We start from the raw sequence: 17,375 nt of genomic DNA on the forward strand, positions 1-17,375 counted from the left end.
AATGTCACGAGGGCATACACAATTAATGGACAAACGATGTCTGCAAAGCACGACAGTGGTCGAAAGACAATCCTGCCAGATAGGGATCGGAGGGCATTAAAAGAGATTGTAGCAGCTAAAAATAAGACCACTGCAATGACAATTACGTCTGAACTCAATTCCGGCCTACAGAAACCTGTTTCGTCGAAAACAGTGCGACGGAATCTTCATAGAATGAACATTCATGGCAGGGCCGCTATCGCCAAACCTCTGGTGACATCAGTAAATGCGAAGAGGTGTATCCAGTGATGCAAGGACCACAAGGCGTGGACTTATGAGCAGTGGAAACATGTAATGTGGTCCAATGAATCGACCTTCACCTTGTTTCCAACAACCAGTCATGTTTACGTATGGAGAACACCGTCGCAGGCCTATGCTACAGACTGTCTGCTCCCAACTGTGCAGCATGGGGGTGGTTGTGTTACAGTATGGGCAGTGATGTCGTGGTTTTCTGCAGGTCCCATCATAGCCCTGCATGAAGTGATGAATGTTAAAGCGTATGAGGCCATTTTGGGGAACCAGTTTTTTTCTATGGCCCAAATATTGTCCCCTTGTGGTGATGTCATATACTAAGATGATTTGGCTTCCTGTCACGCTGCAAAAACGGTGAAATCATGGTTTGAGGAGCATGACCAGGAGCAACCACACCTCCCCTGGATCCCAAAATCACCAGATCTGAACATCATTGAGCCATTGTGGTCTGAGTTAGAAAGGCGTGTTAAGTCTCATTACCCTTCACCAGTATCCCTTCAGGAACTGGAGCATGTTTTGGAGGAACAATAGTACAAAATTCCACACACCACGATTTAGGAGCTGTATACGTCCATTCCACGTCGGATCCAAGCTGTTTTGGACGCAAAAGCAGGCCCCACACAATACTAGCTATGATTTTCACACTGTTGCAAACGTTTTAGATTTGTGTTCAACCCCTATATTTTTTAATTATATATATATATACAACATAATTAAATAAACAGACCTATACACCATTGCACTAATAAATATATAGCCTATATGGTTAAATATGTTCCAGGCCTGGGGCTACCTTATAATCAAACATAATACTTTAAAAAATAATATTTAATATACCACTTGGAATATAATCAAATACTGACAGCAAAGTTCTAAGACGTACCTTGCAGTAATGAAGTTTGTATTTATAAATCGTACTTTCCCGCTTAAGGCTTACCGCTCACTGGCGTCAAAACAGTTGCGCAACTATCTTGTCGCTGTCGCCTACAATCATCAACTTCACGGCTACAAAACATTTTTTTTTTTTTTTTACCATACCCTCGCTCACTGGCGACGGCAACAGAAGAGTTACCGGGCATTTGATATCACAATTTGACGGGATTGGACACAGTACGATGAACTTCGAAGAATGTGCTATTGTTTTGTGCGCTAATGCTGAACTTAAGAAGGAGGAAAGGAAGAAAAATAATAAGTACTGGGAACATCCTACATACAGTGAGATATTGCTCAAGGGAAAATTTTACACGTGATGATTTATGCAATTATCCTTCAAACTTCTTTAGCTACTGTAGAATGAATGCGATTACCTTTGATGAACTGTTGTTGTTTCTAGTAGTACCAGCAATAACAAATGCAAACTTGAAGCTAGCTGTATCACCTGAAGACATAATAGTGACATTGAGGTAAGCATGTACTAAGCATGTATTAGATTGGTTAACCTGTAAAATAATCATTAATAATAATAATATCGTGTAATGACATTGATCCGTTTAGTTGTATTGCGATATCAGATTCAAAATCTAATAGGGTTCGGTGGTAAGGCGTTCTCCTCTAGTGCATAGGGTCCCTGGTTCTTTTGCAGCTCTCGCCAAGTGGGGTTTGTGGTTGACAAATACCGTGCGCATTGGTTTTCCCATTTCCTCCCATATCTTCATCATGCCGCTTCATTCATTCTCATCATCACCGTCTCCTTTAGCCTACCCGGCATAACCGTGGAACTCCAAGGTTTCATTTCAAAATGTAATAGACTCATGTGCACATACCTGTTTTTTTCTTCTTCTTCTTCTTCTTTGCAAGAAACCTTATTCCAGTTTCCTACAATAGCGAAACACACTTCCTCCCACAATTTCCTTTTTAAATTTATATCTGAATATTCTTGCAAACTCCATATAATATATAACCGTTGGTGTTTCTCTATTTCCTCAATTTTTCATTGTCTTCATGACTAATGTAAGACATACATGTATTAGCTTATGTTGGTAACACTTGTTTTCATGTGGTACATACGGAACGAACTGTTATGTGGGGAAAAAGTTGTAAAAACATTTATATATATCTGCTTGGAGGTATATCGGCAACTTTTCTGTTGTTGTCGCCACAGTGAGCGGACTCCCATAAGATTCAATATATTTTTAGAAGTTGCCCAACTGTTCCATCGCCGAGCTGTTGTCCTGGTGTCGCCCTGCTTGGCGACACCTCGGCACCTATTGTTGTCGTTTTTGTTGTTGTTGTTGCCGTCGCCTCAGTGAGCGGACTCCCATAACACTCAATCCATTTAACCAGAGCAACAAAATAGTTGCCCGATAAAATGTTGCTAGCGAGTGGTAGGACTAAGGTGACGTTAACATAAACCGAAATGATTACACTTCTAAAAGATGCATTAAGATAAGCTCACACAAAAGCATATAAATGGTTCTGCAAAATCCATTAGAACTATGTCGAAACAAACGCCAAATAATACCAACGCGTTTCATGAAAGTGTTTTATGTAGTCATTCTTCTTAATCTTAGAATCCTTAAAATTATGGTATTTTTAATTGATACAATTTTTGCTAGAAACAGAGGCTAAGCATAAAGAAAAATAGTAAAATGCATTGTTTACTCTCGCATGAGCCATGTGAGAATGAGACATTTTTACATGGAATAAAACAGCTGTCAATAATTTGAGTTCTTGATGCTATGAAAATTAAGGTGACTTATAAGGGTGTTATCAAAAGTATCCGGTCAGATACTGAAATAGCACATGACGTGTAACAAGCCATTCAGAAGACACACAATGTATTCATACAATTTGCAAAAATCCATGCTGTCTTTGTGGCAAATTCCTTGTGCAACTGTTGTTAACATGTGACTGTTGCACTTTTGACTACTGCACTTTAGGCTTGTGAATTTTTTACATACAGCTTGGCATTGCCGTACTAAGCACTTTCGATTTGCGCGTATTCCGGATCAAAGTTGTCCCACCCCACTTTCACCTGTCTTTAATTTGGACAGGAAGTTATTTACAACATTTTGTCTAACCACATATATATCCTTGTAGTACATAAAGTACGACACGGTACTGTTTGTGTATTTGAATTATTTATTTAAATAAAACGTAGTCACGTAATATGTTCCATGTGGTGTTGCACATTTTATTAGCTGCAATGAGTGAAAACATGTATATATTTTGAGTTAGCATCCATATTGCTATTTCAACAAAATTATTGTTTTCCTTGCAAACTATATATCTCCAGAACAGCTTACCTTATGTTAGCTTACTCTATTGAATGAATAAACTTCTTATGTTTCTGCATATGTTGACATTTCAGATATGTCTTTAGGGGTAACAGCATATGATGCTACAAACGTGGAAATACAGGCCTAGAGAAATGTTTCTATTTACCTATCAAGGTTTGAATCTAACATTTTGAAGCTGAACATTACGTCTGACAAAAACAGGAATTAAACATCTGTTGCATCTTAGTTTACCTTAACAGCTTTGGCTTCATTATTCACCAGCTGTGGCATTAGTTATGCAATGTTTGATGACTCACACACATGTTTGATAGAAATGTTCTGGTTCTCCTACCTGAAAAATAAGAAAACAAAACTGGCGTCAAACTTCAATATGTGCCTGTTTAGACCAATGTTTAGCATTGCTACAGATGAGGAAGATATTAAATGATTTATTCTATGTTTTGCATACATTGTAATACATTTAGTAAGGCCAGTAATAGATTTTCTTGCATCTTAAAGTGAATATACATAATACAAATAGGAGCAATAGAATACAAGCTAAACAAGTAAATAACATCAGTGTGTTGCATATACATTAAATAAATACAATTAATTTCACACGGGTCAGGTATTCTTTCTACCCTGGAAACTATGAATTCGACGTAAATCTGTTATCTTTGATAAATTATTTTTCAGTTCCGCACAACATCTTTCGATGGGGATTAACTTTGATTTAAACGTCATTTTGTACGTCACTATTCATCTCAGCGATCCCTGAAACTGTGGATTACAGACTAATGACGGTAGTTTGGTATTATTTTTACACGTCACTCCTTCCACCTCCCGCCACTTGAAGTGTCTTAATCCAACAGTATTTTCTTTTCAGATTGACAGTCACATATCTATCAAGTTTGACTAAACCTGCTCCAGACGTTCTGGAGTTACGCTGCAATATACATTCATACACCAACATCCTTCAGCGTTGCCCCTGTAAATTTTCAATGCATCTGACATAGTTGTTCATGCCTAAGTTGGGATTAAATATTATCACGATTGTAACCTAATAGCTTGATGAACCCGAAGCATGGATTCGGCTATTTCCACCTCTTTCCACGCCCATGTCGATGGAGACTGAGCTTGGAATTTAAAGCTATCGGGAGTGTAATTATTAATATCATCGGAACCCCTTCCACCACCCTAGAGGTGATAGTGAGAGTTGCTTACACTTAACTAGTATGGGTATTGTTGTCAATCAACTTTTAGACCCCAAATAACATGGATTCGATGTTGTTGTTTTTTTTCATATCATCATCCTCTCCGAGGGTACTAATTGGGGCTGAACTCTGATTGACATGGCATAGTGTATGTCGCTATTCATCTTAGTGACACGGAAAGCTCTGGACTATACACTAATATAAGTCGTTTTCGATCGCTTTATGTCTTTCCCCGTTTCCCAGCAATGCGTGCTAAGGGACTTACTCCAACTAGCTGACCTTCTACTTAAAGGGCACAAAAACTGTCACAAAGTTACTAATATTCATCATTTTAACTTATTGCCATATGCCACTATTCCCTTCTTATGAGTATTAATGGGTTCTTAGTTTGGATTGAAACGGCATCGGAAGTGTCACTGTTCATCCCAGCGACCCTGATAACTAAGCATTCAGTATTAATATCGGACGTTTTCGATCATTTTAAATTATATTATCCTACTTCTTCTAGGTGTGCTAGGGTTCTCACCTTTAGTGGAGGCTGAAATTTGACCCTAAGAGAACTGTCACCAATCAGCACATGCATCCCATAAATGTTGGATTCGATACTAAAATTGGTCATTTTCGACAGGGCCGGCCTTAGATGGTGCGGGGCGCGATTGGCAACATTTTCCGGGTCCCCAGGTTTACAACTAACTTGCACCAAGGTCTGCAGAACGAATATATATCGAAAACATTGCGCTCTCCCAGTTGGTCTAGTGTTTTTACACATTTCTCTTTATAACGTTTCTCCATCTGCAAAATATTCTGTTAAAACCATTCACCCTGTTTATTACTTACATCAACTAATTTTTCAGAGAAATAATTCAAATGGAAATGCAGATAGTGAATGCATTTTAAAATACATATTTCACTCTTGTGCCTCGCAACTTTTCAAGAAGGCTTTGTACCAGTATTCCATAGTTTTCTTCTCTTATACAAGTAAACCTATCAACGTCGAAATCTAGTTTCATGACCAAACTTGGCAGAGAAGTGTGGAATATCAAGAAACGAGCGCGAGTAAAATTTGAACCGCATCCGTTTATAAAGAAGGCTACAGTGGCCAAAACTGATTAATCAGAATAAGCCATAACAATGTGTTTCAAGTTTAAACATTTCATTTTATCCGTATTTGTAAAACGGACAAAGGAATGAAAGACAAAAATACATTAACCTACACCAGGAGGAATAGATGTCTATTTGAGATTGTGCTTATGATGACCGCCATCTTGAAGTCGGTCATCTTGTATCTCGCTCGACTTTTCTAAATAGAAAGGGGATCATGTAATATATAAAACTGGGCTAGAATTTACGAGAAATACAATGGTGAAATCTGCTTCCATAAGTTTATATTTTTAAGAGATAATGAAATGCATATTGATATGCATACGTTGGTTCAAAGATTTCGTAACAGCTGTATCTTTTTGAGAACAATTCAAGTCAGAAAAAAACTTATGTACGCTAGTGAGAACATCGTAGATAGCTACATGTGAAACACATATTCAGCTTGAACTCATTAGTGACTCCAGACAAAATGAAATAGTGATGAGACGATCACAAACCTTAAAGAACTGATGGAAAATGAATGAAATATTTTCCATTGGATTATTCGAGTTAGAAGACAAACCTCATAAGCAACTACCTATTCAGTACAAACCAGTATACTTTCGGTTTTCCTGATTTGATTTTTTTTAAAAAAAAGGTCCACGGGATTTTTCGAAGGAGAGGGCAAAGTTTGAACTCTGGTTTTGTATTTTTAATATAGCTATAATAAGATGAATGATATTCAAGGAAGTCGCACTGAGACTAATTTATTTGATACCATCTCGGTATTCACGCTACATGACAATCAGTAATAAATCCTGGAGCTTCTGCTTAGTAGGGCGTTTAAAATAAAAGACAGTGTGCACCCAGGATAATAATACATTTTTACACAAACTCAAATAAAACAATATTTTTACGCCCAGGGTTGTGTGTAAGGAAATTTGAGGAAGTGTTAGGGTTCTTGTGGGGGGTGCAGCATACTACCTGGACAAAATATATATTTTTACAACAGAAGTTGTAAACGTGAAAAATACAGAAACTACTGTAGAATTAAATATAGAAAATATTTGCTTATGCCCGGGAACTTAATAAACTATTCATTTGCTTCTTACGGAGATGCCTTACCCTCCCTTGTGGAGTCCATGTGTGTACCTGTATTGCAATATGTTGTTGTGTGTACTTGACAGTCAAGAGTAGCAGAGCCATCTTAACGGTACCATAGTCACTTGGCCTGGGCCCCGCGAGCAGAATGGCATGTATTAATTACATGTATTAGAAGCAAAGTTTAATCATACGGACCACAACACACTTAGTTGGTCTGGGGCCTAGTATGCTGTTAAATCGATACTGGAGAGTAGAATAGACTGGACAGTAGAGTAGACTGCACTAGCGAGGGACCCGATTGGGAGCAATCGGTGCAATCAGCTTAAGGCCAGCCCTAATTTTCGATCACACTTTTATATGTCTCAACTCCTCCACTGCTCCCTATGTATGCTAGGTTATCTTACTCGACAGGATGTAGGTAATGTGTGTGCTAAGTTTTGTTATCATGTATCATGTATATATATATTCGGGTGGTCCAGAATTTCGAAAGTTTGAAATTTTACTGTGGCACCCCCTAAATTTGTTCTTCCTTTCAAATAAATAATACATGCAAAATTTGAAATCAATAGCTCAATATTTAGAGGTTGCGCAATGAACTTGAAGTTTAGCAAAATTAGTACTTTATTGTCGCTGTATAGACAATGAGACACATTCTGGTTTTGAACTTTTGTTCTCCTTTGTAGGAGATGTTGTTCCAACAATGATCAATAAAGGTAGGTATATCATTCCCTCTTATGCATCCATTGCATTTTGCATTTATCATGCCATTAGAAACAATGTAAACTTTACAAATTTTAAACAATATTCACTGCAATGGCGAATTTGTCCCCATCTACGTTACAACTTGAGCAAAAAGTAACTTGGTTTCGTCTCAATTGATAAGTTACAGTCACCCTTCATTTGTTTTCCGGTGGGAGACTCGCATTTCATTGAATTAACGGTTATAATCCAGGAACAGTGCAGTCGGTGAGACATTTGGTGGCAGTAAGCTGATCATACCGAATTGTAGTGGCTGTTTGTTCCCGTCTAGTTACCAGAACAAAAGTTAGAAGTGTGGTGGATCAGTGTTGACTTGACTGTGGCGTGATAAGTAATTGGGGATAAAGTTGATATATACTTCATTAATATCATGGCAGAAGAACCTAGAAATAAGACTAGACTTTATTTACTAGGAACAGGTAAGGAAACTCTGAAATAAGTTACCTACGAATGGAAATATTTTGCGTGTATCTTTTCACCATCATCTAACCTTTGAAAAATACAATCTATGATAGTGCTCGAGATGTTATACGATAAACTACAATTCTGGAAAAAGCCTCTATTTCATGAGCAAAATCATGCAACTGCGAAACTCGAAAAATTGAGGGACCAATGGGCAAATTTTAAAAAAAAAGCAAGGGCCTACAATCTATCAAACAGACGAAGAACGAAGCTAGATTTGTTCCAAGTTTCAATAATTTGTTTGATATAGCACATGGGGATGCCCTTAGACTAATCAAAAATAAGAAATATAATAACTTTCTCATTGCTTAGCAGGAAGAGGAACGAAGTGGTTCTATGATATCTGTGGACAGAACTCTTAATCAAAAGGAAGTCAAGACTGCATGAATTGTTGGAGGCAAGTACTAGTGCTAATACTGACACTAACGCAGTTACACTGTTTGTTTCTAGCGATAGTGACAGTAGTAGTAATTTGGAATAAAGTGAAACGTACTCTGATGAAGAATAAAAACCAACGCAGCAGCATACCCCGCAGAAGTCCTCAGACACAAAACGAAACCAGAAAACTTGGAAGAACGTTGTTACACCCAAACTTGCTTCTATGTTAGGTAGATCAAAATTAACTGACAGAGAAGCAACTTTTATTATAACAGCAACGGCCAAGGGTTTGGGCCACAATCTGGACGAAGTTACTCTCAATCATTCATCCATCAAAGGAGCTCGCGAATGAAATCGTCTTGAGTCAGATGCCATCATAAAGAGCAAGTTCCAAGCAACAAGCGCTCTTGTTGTCCATTGGGATAGAAAAATTCTACCGGACATAACAGGAAAAGAAACTATTGATCGCCTACCTGTAATAGTATCTGGCATGGAGAAACTCAATTGCTCGGAGTCAAAAAAAAAAAAAAAGAACTCGACAAACTCAAGCCGATGCCGTGCTGGGTGCTTTGAGGTCGTGGACCAGGTAAATTCAATGTGTTTCGATACAACTGCCAGCAATACTGGTCGCTACAGCGGCGCTTGTGCCTTAATAAAGCAGGAAATTAAGAAAAAACCTTTTGTATTTAGCTTGTCGTCCCCACACACTGGAGATAGTTTTGGCTGCAGTTTTTAAGGTATGTATTCAGGGAATTGTATCTTCCGGTCCAGACGTAGCAATATTCAAGCGTTTTAATGAAGCTTGGAACTCCTTGAATCACACACGCTATGACTGAGTAGGAAGAAAAGGAAGAGGAACAGAAATAATACCTATTTCAAGTTGTTCAGGAACACAGGAAGCAATATCCATACTGTTCAAAAAACACCCTACCCACATAAAACTCAATATGTGAAAGTGAAGTGTAAAACTAGATTAAATAAATAAACTTTACAAAGTTTTAACAATGTACATATAATCAAAAATAATGTGTTTTTCGTATAATCGTGTAATATATATATAACAATATATAAACAAAATATATAACAATATATATGCATATGTATAACAATGTGTATATATCAATAGTATTCAAAATTTCAATCGGTTTGCGCAACCATTAAAAATTGGTGTAAAAATTTAAAATTTAACCGGTGTGTCTATTTTCAGTCGTGAAATTAATATTAGAGGTGCCGCAAGTGAAATTAAACAAAAAATAATATGTTTCCCTAATTTTTGGACTACCGCTACCCTGACTCAACAATCCACCGTAGCGCGCTCTGCCGGCACGGAAAAAGTAGTGCCCCAGAGTCAGTCTGCTGCGAGCAGTGACAACGTGTGGATGTCGATCCGTGTGAAGCACGTTTTTTTTACAAGTTGTGACACGGCGCGATGGAGGGATCGCTCGAACAACACTACGCCATAAAATTTTGCGTCAAGTTGGGTAAGAATGCTGCGGAAACTTACCAGATGCTGAGAGGCCTACAAGCAGGAGTGTTTGTCAAAATCCGAGGTCGGAAAATGGCACAAGTCGTTCAAGGAGGGTCGGGAGGATGTCGCGCCGACAAGCCCCGTTCTGGACGCCCAACAACGGCCAGGACCGACGACAACGTTAACCGTGTGCGTGAAGTATTGCGCTCAGACCGGCGTGTGAGCATTCAACAAATCGCGGAGACCCTAAACATGTCAAAATTTGCGGTATATGGGATAGTGACCGAGGACCTGCAAAAACGAAAGGTATGTGCGAAGCTTGTGCCGAAGGTGTTGACGGACGAACAAAAAGAACTTAGTTTTGCGCTGCAAGGAGTTGTTGGCATTGTGTGAAAGTGATCCAGACTTTTTAGAGTCGGTAGTAACTGGAGACGAATCCTGCATGTTCGAATACGATCCAGAATCCAAAAGGCAGAGTGTGGAGTGGCACACCTCATCCTCCCTCCGTCCCAGAAAGGCATGCATGAGCAAATCCCGGATCAAAACCATGTTCATTGTCTTCTTCGACGTTCGAGGAATCATCCATTTCGAGTTTGTGCCACCAGGACAACCTGTCAACGCAGGATTTTATCTAGAAGTGCTCAAAAGACTGAAACGCAGGGTCGCCCGCGTTCGAAGTGACATCAAAGACTCAATGAAACTTCGCCACGACAATGCACCAAGTGACACCGCCTTCACCGTCGTCGACTTCCTGGCCCGGAGCAGAACCCCAGTAGCCCCCCACCCCTATATAGTCCTAACCTGGCTTCTAGTGACTTTTTTGTTTCCCCGTTTGAAGAGACACCTCAAAGGAAAACATTGGGACTCCGTGCAGAACATTCAAGCCCATGTTACAAGGTTTTTAAAAGCCATTCCAGCGAGGACTTTAAAGATGCTTTCCAGGCGTGGAAAACACGTCTCCAGAAGTGTATCGATGCAGAAGGAGCGTATTTTGAGGAATTTTAAAGATTTGTAACAATCAGAAGAAGAAAACAGTTTTTCTAAAGCAATGCTCATTACTTTCATAATGAACCATATATATATATATATATATATATATATATATATATATATATATATATATATATATATATATATATATATATATATATATATACAGGATGATCAAATTTCACAAGGAAGTTATAACTGTGAATAGATTTTCTTTATCATTACTTTCCATTGATATCTCTTAAACTTAAAGGCCAAGGATGGAAGACCGTTTACCCTTATGTGTGGAATATAACCTCAGATAGGTGCCAGTCATTATGAACCTCAGAGATACAGGCCATATGCAGCACATGATTTAGGACAGGAGTCAACACTTATGTTCCGAATGCTCGAATTTCTGTAAAAATGTCCTTGAGCTGCTATACTGTTTGTGGTTTGTTTATATACGTTTTGGCCTTCAGATAGCCCAAAGAAAACAATCAAGCTGAATGAGGTCAGGCGAACGGGAGGGCCATTTTACGTCAGTGTTTCTCTAGACGATGCTATGGCCGAAAATGTTCCTCACAACGTGAACTGAGGCCCTTGTCGTGTGTGCTGTGTCCCAATCTTGTTGAAACCACATCTCAGACATGTGCTCCATTGCAAGACACATAATATTCTCAATCATTTTTTTTATAGTGATCGAGAGTCACCAATACTGCGATGGCTTCACCATCTTCAAAGAAATATGACCTAATGTTCGTTTCTTACGTCATGCAACATCACACAGTGCATTTCACAGAATGCAGTTATGTTGACCCCTGTCATGAATCATGTGGTACACAGAACCTTTATCTGTGAGGTCGATAATGGCGGACATCTTAGATTATATCCCCTTTATAGATGTGAACAATTAGTCTCCCATACTTAGTTTTAAAGTCTTGTTGTTGTTTCAGTAACGCTTTCTTCATTAAGAATTCAAAGCCCAGCCTAAGCTGGTTAGCTGCAAAATACTGTGTATTGTACAATGCAAGCTCTGCTAATATTATATGCATTACTTGCATGCTAATAATTGTGAAGGGAATCAAATTAAGTTTGCTACCAATATGAAATTTCAAAATGTACAAATTTCACACCAAATCACCAAATTAATAACAAAGCAATTTAGATATTCGGTAATATGTAACATGAGCTTCAAAGAGTGGCTACTGGGCAGACCGGAATCCCTTCATCCGGAGGAGGCGCTTATATCATCTATTGGAAGCAGATAATATACGTATGGTTTAAAAAAAATAATTATGGGGGGAGCTGTCTAAAGGGTAAATTTTCGTCTGTGCACAACATTAATGTATCTAGTTTACACAAGCTCTCTCTAATGTCGATTGGTTCCAAAATGGTATCAATCGTTAGTGCATCGTTTGTACACTTTTTCAACAAAATAATCTTTTATGTACAAAACAGAAATTAAATTAAATTAAATCTTGCAGTTATACTTCATATGGTTATGCCGGCTAGGCTAAAGGAGAGGCAGGTCATTATACAAATAATAAAGTTAATACGTATAAGATAAACATGACACGCTGCTTGTATGGGGAATACGCTCCAAGCCACCAGGTCCTATTAAAAAGCCTAGGAGAAGGGGACTATTAGCCGGGCGAAAGAGAAAGCTTTCGGGTAATGTAAAGCAGGAGCTTTGAAGGATGGATGATAACAAACATGGCACATTGACTTTTCAAAGGCTAAAATCTAATGGAAGTATTTGTTTCTGCTACGATGAGCCTTTGAGCTATTTAAGCCAAAGCGTTCGTTATTTTTTATAATTGAACGAACTCGTATTTATCGTTACTCTTTGTTTCTAATAGAATACTCAACTCCTGTTACAACATTAGACTATCCTGCACACCTGGGTCCGCGGTGGCTCAGTAGTAGAGGGCTCAGTGGCTCAATGTACCTGTAGTACATGGGTCCCTGGTTCGATCCCAGCTCCCGCCAAGTAAACTTTGTGGTGGACAAACACCACGTGCGTGGGTTTCGTCGGGATCTCCCATTTCCTCCCACTTTCTTCATTCCACCATTTCTTTCATGCTTGTCATCACTGTCTCCTTTAGCCTAGCATATCCGTGGGACGTAAAACTCAATGATTTCATTTCATTTTATATTCTGCACGCCATAACCATCTCTCTCTTGCAAGCCAATTACTCCAAATTATTATTCATGTTAATGGAGACTGATAATATTTCTAAGACAACATAAAGTCATATTCCCCTCTTCTTTAAGAGAGGCTCAGCGAACAATATTATTGGAACACTATTATCAATATATATATATATATATATATATATATATATATATATATATATATATATATATATATATATATATATATATATATATATATATATATATATATTGTAATATAACAAATTTAAAAAGACAAATTATTGTAAATATTTAAACTTTTGTAAAACTCTATGTAAATAATTCAAAGCTGGCTTGAGTACAAGAGTACAAACTATTAACTGTCTGAATTGAATGAGTTAAGTCAGGGTTGTTTCCAGGATCTAGTCCTCTTTTATTGAAATAAGCCCAAAACTTATTTTATTCTATCAGACATACACGTGGAAGTCCCAGACAAAGAAACATGAAAGGCTTGTGGATTGCATTCCGCACTTTTATATAAAAGAACCACCAACGTTCATTTGACATCACTTCAAGTCTATACTTAGTTCTAGAATTGCCATTCGCCTTAGGAGTTGCATAAGCTGCAGAGGAAGCAGAGTCTTTATTTATTTATTTATTTATTTATTTCTGACTTCTTTTACGTGGCGAAGTTAAGGCTCTGCAGCCTTCTCCGAGCCTTAACCACGTTCATACATTCTTTTTTTTTTAAAAAAAATACATAGAAAATATTAAGAATTATAAAAGAAAAGTATTGAACTACATAAAAAAGAGTATACTACTTATCTAGTACTTACTACTTACATACTACTTAGTACAAGAATGTACATATTTTGAATCACAAATAAAATGAAAGTACATTATCCTATATGCATAAATGCATACGTAAAAGATCAATTTTGTAACAATAGTTGTTTTTGCTTTTATTTATTTACAGAAGAGCAGTACACCGGCAGGAAACTAGTCAATGTTGAGACATTAATATGGGTCTCATGAGGATGGCGTTCAGCATCCAAAGAGTTCCAATAAAAGTGCAGTAGCTAAAAATACAGACTGTCGAAGTGACGGTGTCAGCAACAAAGAGTCATAATTCAATATACAAGTATCTCCTACTGATTAGTTTTCCCTGCCCAAATCCAAGCACGAGTTTAAGCGCAATAGACGTGGCAAGAAATCCGAAATAATGACATCATCACCGTATAAAGCAACAGTGGTGTGTGCAGCATCCAAAAGCAAGAAACCGACTAAAGAAAGTGAGCGTTGAAAAGGGAGAAAGAACTTAAAATTTGATGCTGTTGTACCTTCCACATACAAAGATCTTAAATAAGATGTGATTTACACAGGATACTACGAAATCTACGAGGACCCAATTACAGAAGACTGGATTAAATGTGGAGGTTGCGAACAATGGTAGCATGAAGTTTGTTCTTCATCTCCATAGACACTTTTAAGTGCGTACTCTTTAAGGGCCTGTCTCCTAAGATTACTATTTTGTGTCCATTTAGAAAAAAAAAGAAGTATATATCCTACGTTGTTTTTACATTCATATTATTCTTCGTTATATACGAAAGTAAAGATACTACTTAAGAAGTAGGAGTAGTTGTTTTGTGTTTTTGTTTGTTTTAGTTCCCGTAATATGACTTCTAATACTAAGTGCGTACTCTTATAGGAACATACCCTATATTATATATATATATATAACGATTCATCATATTTATACTTGATTTACGTAATGAAACATTGTATGCTTTCTAGAGTGCATGGCGAATTGTAACCATCTTGAGAGTAGTTATGTTGAACCCTGATACCAGCCCACCTTGAAATATACTATAAAATAGAAAATGCATTGATGCCGTTGTTTATAAATATATTTTCTGACTAATCATGAATATGCAAACGTCTAAGGCGAATGTATTTGTACAACCATAATGTTTAAATAACAAGGAACGAACATGAACGTAACATCTGGACATCCGAATCAAACCTAGTGCATTTGATAAACATAAAGATATGGCCATTCACATAAAAATAGGTGCCATGGACAATGGAGTAAGTCCCTGGATCATATTAACACAGTTAGTATAAAGCAAATCGTTGACTCGCAGTGAAATAGCTATTGCATCAACACTGTTCATTGGAAAATCATGATTTATAGTTCATTCTCTTCAGCATAAAACTCGCTTTCCAGAAGTGCTATGAATCGGGACCCACAACGTACTTCAACGGGGAAAATTGGGAGAATGTCGGGAAAGTTCTCTCCAGAAATTCTTTCCATCAGTTTTAGACTCCACTGGAGTGTCCCCAGCTAAAAGTGCGCATTCCAAATGTATCTCGAAAAAATACTATAGAAAATAAGAAATGACTGTACCTAGTTTTGTATTGATAAACGGAATAGATATGAGGGGAAAACGTGTATTGGTACGATTTTTTTTTATACTAACCGGGTTAATGGGTCCCAGGGATTTACTCCGTTCTCCATGTCACCTACTTTTTGAGGGGGGGGGGAGATGAACGTATTTTTGTTATGTTTATCGAATGAACTATATTTGATCCGGATGTCCGGGTGATACGATAATATCCGTTCCTTGTAAGTTCTATCAAACATAGCACTCGGTGCAGATATGCTTAAGCTTGAAATGAATGCATTATTATGAAAGAAAGTTCTTTTTGACGGATAGTGTAATCATGCTGCTCGTTATGTTCAAATGCATCATTCCATGAATGAATTAATCATGTTCATTTATTCTAACTGACAAGAAAAAAATATTGGGAGGGTAAAAGAGAAGCCAAGGTATATTTTGATTCACATCTTGTATTCATTTCTTAAACTGCGCGTTAATTAAATATGAATTAAAAGTAAGCATTGCTTCAAGTTTTGTCTTTATACTGAATACATTTGCAAGTGCATATTACCTTTAGACTCTTCAATCACAAGACAGAAAATTACGTGTAAAGAATCACCTAGGTACTATTGATTATTTTCTTTGCTTTTATTATTTTATTTTTTGAATATTCACAAGACACACATGTTCACTCTTGTACCCTTCAGTTGAAAGTCCGTAATAACATTCTCGGTTTTTAGTGGTTTCGTAAAGTTCAGGATGAAAGGTTCAAGCACGACCAACTGAAAACTTTTTGAAGCCATTTTTATTTCAACTCAAGAAGAAAAAGAAGATGTAGCTAAAAACCAAAACAAAGTGAAGCTTGATCTGAAAACCACATGACTGGCCCCTGAAGTACTTCTAGTGAGCTGGAAAATCGATTTTTTTTTTTTTTTTTGGTAAGGCTTCTCGCTTAGTGTTAGCTTGACACGTGTGGAGATGAAAGATGATAATGACAGCAGAAAAGGCATGACAGGAAGGATTAGTAGCGCAGAACCGACCAAAATGGTGTTAAGGTCGTAGTCTATTGTGTGGCAAAACTCTTCCTTTGTTACAACCGACAACTGGAATTTTAATGATAGCGTGGATAGAACATTTTAATATAATACTCGTAAGTTTCCTACTTCACAATTGTGACCATAAGTTTCAGAGTCTTATTGTTCATCTCTTTTGTTTAAACAACAAATGTGTAATTCCTTGAGTGAAAAGCTACATTATAATTCCTAGATTTTCGGGATAAATGTTAACTTAAGAGTACTCATTGCATAGAAAGATGACGGATAACGCAAAGAGATAAAATTTGTTTCAGTTGAACCATATGAATATTTACTTCCGTTCGATTATATGTAAAAGTCAATTTCTCAGTCCACTTTAATATAATTAAACCAGATACTGAGTTTAACTCATCACACATGTTTGTTATTTTCAGAAGATGAAAATTAATGTAATTGGCTGACGATGCAGTATTAGTTTGTGAGAAAATTAAATCAAATCACTCTAAGAAACCAACAAATAGTAACGGTCATTTGGCTTGTAAATGATTTTGTTGTGTGTATTATTTAGTGAATCATATGCTTAATTAGAAGTGTTTTCTCTGTCGTATCCTTTGATGTCTTTTAATCCGTTTTAATTTGCTGCCTTAAAAATAAATAGTGACTGGAAATATTAATCTGGATTGCAAGTACTACATTTGAATGTATTCACTGAAATCAACATTTTAGCAATAGACCTTAGAAATTGATCATACTATACATGCAAAGTGAACCACAGAAGAAGATAGGAAAACAATCGGAACACTTTATATCAGGATATAGCATGCATTTTAATATTCTTATTACATATAAGTCCAATAGATGCATCGAAACAAAACAAC

General features: G+C 37.2%; 1 long non-coding RNA gene across 1 annotated transcript in view; it reads right to left on the reverse strand.

The window, feature by feature from the left end:
- Positions 1 to 2,862: 2,862 nt before the first annotated feature.
- LOC145687545 (uncharacterized) overlaps positions 2,863 to 17,375 on the reverse strand; it is a 664,494-nt gene continuing 649,981 nt past the window's right edge. Inside the window, exon 5 of the long non-coding RNA XR_014131684.1 lies at positions 2,863 to 3,861. This is a non-coding gene — a long non-coding RNA (uncharacterized LOC145687545). The remainder of the gene's footprint in view (positions 3,862 to 17,375) is intronic.

The sequence above is a fragment of the Thermobia domestica genome, chromosome 6, assembly GCF_964235325.1.
Source record: "Thermobia domestica chromosome 6, izTheDome1.hap1.1, whole genome shotgun sequence".
Lineage (NCBI taxonomy): Eukaryota > Metazoa > Arthropoda > Insecta > Zygentoma > Lepismatidae > Thermobia > Thermobia domestica.